Source organism: Oncorhynchus keta, chromosome 35 (genome assembly GCF_023373465.1).
Source record: "Oncorhynchus keta strain PuntledgeMale-10-30-2019 chromosome 35, Oket_V2, whole genome shotgun sequence".
NCBI lineage: Eukaryota > Metazoa > Chordata > Actinopteri > Salmoniformes > Salmonidae > Oncorhynchus > Oncorhynchus keta.
Genome location: NC_068455.1, coordinates 71391686 through 71395169, shown reverse-complemented (window position 1 = coordinate 71395169; position 3484 = coordinate 71391686).

Here is a 3484-nt window from a genome sequence, read left to right as displayed (position 1 = left end):
CTGGTACCTCAACATCAAGTGAGGCATCAACAACAACTTCTGAAGCAAACACATCTGCTGAAGAATCGACAGCGACCTCCGCTGGTTTAACAAGTGCAACTGTGGAAGCTACGTTTTCAACATCGGGAGTGACCATGACACCAAAATACACCAAAGACACAATGGAAACAACTACAGCTATGTCCTCAAGTGTAACAGAAACTTCAACCAGTACCTCGCCGGAAACAAGTCCCTCACAACCTTCTACGATTACCAGTGAGCCTGCCACTACAAATGAACTAACTTCAGCAGTCACGGACGGGCAAATATCTTCCACTACCGTTGGACTCTCATCTACCCAGGGAACTGAAAGTACAACTGCAGAGCCAACTGACTCCACAACTGCAGCGGGAACAACCCTTGAAGATCGCACAACAACTTTAGAAATAACAACAATTCCAGCTGAAACAATGACCACTGTTACACAAGAACCATCAGCTAGCCCAGACACTGTGACAAGCCCATCTCCCACAATCACTTCTGGTCACACAACAGTGCCCTCTGACGTTACAAGTGAGTCTCTAACTAGCACTGCTGGTACCTCAACATCAAGTGAGGCATCAACAACAACTTCTGAAGCAAACACATCTGCTGAAGAATCGACAGCGACCTCAGCTGGTTTAACAAGTGCAACTGTGGAAGCTACGTTTTCAACATCGGGAGTGACCATGACACCAGAATACACCAAAGACACAATGGAAACAACTACAGCTATGTCCTCAAGTGTAACAGAAACTTCAACCAGTACCTCGACAGAAACAAGTCCATCACAACCTTCTACGATTACCAGTGAGCCTGCCACTACAAATGAACTAACTTCAGCAGTCACGGACGGGCAAATATCTTCCACTACCGTTGGACTCTCATCTACCCAGGGAACTGAAAGTACAACTGCAGAGCCAACTGACTCCACAACTGCAGCGGGAACAACCCTTGAAGATCACACAACAACGTTAGAAATGTCAACAATTCCAGCTGAAACAATGACCACTGTTACACAAGAACCATCAGCTAGCCCAGACACTGTGACAAGCCCATCTCCCACGATCACTTCTGGTCACACAACAGTGCCCTCTGACGTTACAAGTGAGTCTCTAACTAGCACTGCTGGTACCTCAACATCAAGTGAGGCATCAACAACAACTTCTGAAGCAAACACATCTGCTGAAGAATCGACAGCGACCTCCGCTGGGTTAACAAGTGCAACTGTGGAAGCTACGTTTTCAACATCGGGAGTGACCATGACACCAGAATACACCAAAGACACAATGGAAACAACTACAGCTATGTCCTCAAGTGTAACAGAAACTTCAACCAGTACCTCGCCGGAAACAAGTCCCTCACAACCTTCTACGATTACCAGTGAGCCTGCCACTACAAATGAACTAACTTCAGCAGTCACGGACGGGCAAATATCTTCCACTACCGTTGGACTCTCCTCTACCCAGGGAACTGAAAGTACAACTGCAGAGCCAACTGACTCCACAACTGCAGCGGGAACAACCCTTGAATATCGCACAACAACTTTAGAAATAACAACAATTCCAGCTGAAACAATGACCACTGTTACACAAGAACCATCAGCTAGCCCAGACACTGTGACAAGCCCATCTCCCACAATCACTTCTGGTCACACAACAGTGCCCTCTGACGTTACAAGTGAGTCTCTAACTAGCACTGCTGGTACCTCAACATCAAGTGAGGCATCAACAACAACTTCTGAAGCAAACACATCTGCTGAAGAATCGACAGCGACCTCAGCTGGTTTAACAAGTGCAACTGTGGAAGCTACGTTTTCAACATCGGGAGTGACCATGACACCAGAATACACCAAAGACACAATGGAAACAACTACAGCTATGTCCTCAAGTGTAACAGAAACTTCAACCAGTACCTCGCCGGAAACAAGTCCCTCACAACCTTCTACGATTACCAGTGAGCCTGCCACTACAAATGAACTAACTTCAGCAGTCACGGACGGGCAAATATCTTCCACTACCGTTGGACTCTCATCTACCCAGGGAACTGAAAGTACAACTGCAGAGCCAACTGACTCCACAACTGCAGCCAACTGACTCCACAACTGCAGCGGGAACAACCCTTGAAGATCGCACAACAACTTTAGAAATAACAACAATTCCAGCTGAAACAATGACCATTGTTACACAAGAACCATCAGCTAGCCCAGACACTGTGACAAGCCCATCTCCCACAATCACTTCTGGTCACACAACAGTGCCCTCTGACGTTACAAGTGAGTCTCTAACTAGCACTGCTGGTACCTCAACATCAAGTGAGGCATCAACAACAACTTCTGAAGCAAACACATCTGCTGAAGAATCGACAGCGACCTCCGCTGGGTTAACAAGTGCAACTGTGGAAGCTACGTTTTCAACATCGGGAGTGACCATGACACCAGAATACACCAAAGACACAATGGAAACAACTACAGCTATGTCCTCAAGTGTAACAGAAACTTCAACCAGTACCTCGCCGGAAACAAGTCCCTCACAACCTTCTACGATTACCAGTGAGCCTGCCACTACAAATGAACTAACTTCAGCAGTCACGGACGGGCAAATATCTTCCACTACCGTTGGACTCTCCTCTACCCAGGGAACTGAAAGTACAACTGCAGAGCCAACTGACTCCACAACTGCAGCGGGAACAACCCTTGAAGATCGCACAACAACTTTAGAAATAACAACAATTCCAGCTGAAACAATGACCATTGTTACACAAGAACCATCAGCTAGCCCAGACACTGTGACAAGCCCATCTCCCACAATCACTTCTGGTCACACAACAGTGCCCTCTGACGTTACAAGTGAGTCTCTAACTAGCACTGCTGGTACCTCAACATCAAGTGAGGCATCAACAACAACTTCTGAAGCAAACACATCTGCTGAAGAATCGACAGCGACCTCCGCTGGGTTAACAAGTGCAACTGTGGAAGCTACGTTTTCAACATCGGGAGTGACCATGACACCAGAATACACCAAAGACACAATGGAAACAACTACAGCTATGTCCTCAAGTGTAACAGAAACTTCAACCAGTACCTCGCCGGAAACAAGTCCCTCACAACCTTCTACGATTACCAGTGAGCCTGCCACTACAAATGAACTAACTTCAGCAGTCACGGACGGGCAAATATCTTCCACTACCGTTGGACTCTCCTCTACCCAGGGAACTGAAAGTACAACTGCAGAGCCAACTGACTCCACAACTGCAGAGCTAACTGACTCCACAACTGCAGCGGGAACAACCCTTGAAGATCGCACAACAACTTTAGAAATAACAACAATTCCAGCTGAAACAATGACCATTGTTACACAAGAACCATCAGCTAGCCCAGACACTGTGACAAGCCCATCTCCCACAATCACTTCTGGTCACACAACAGTGCCCTCTGACGTTACAAGTGAGTCTCTAACTAGCACTG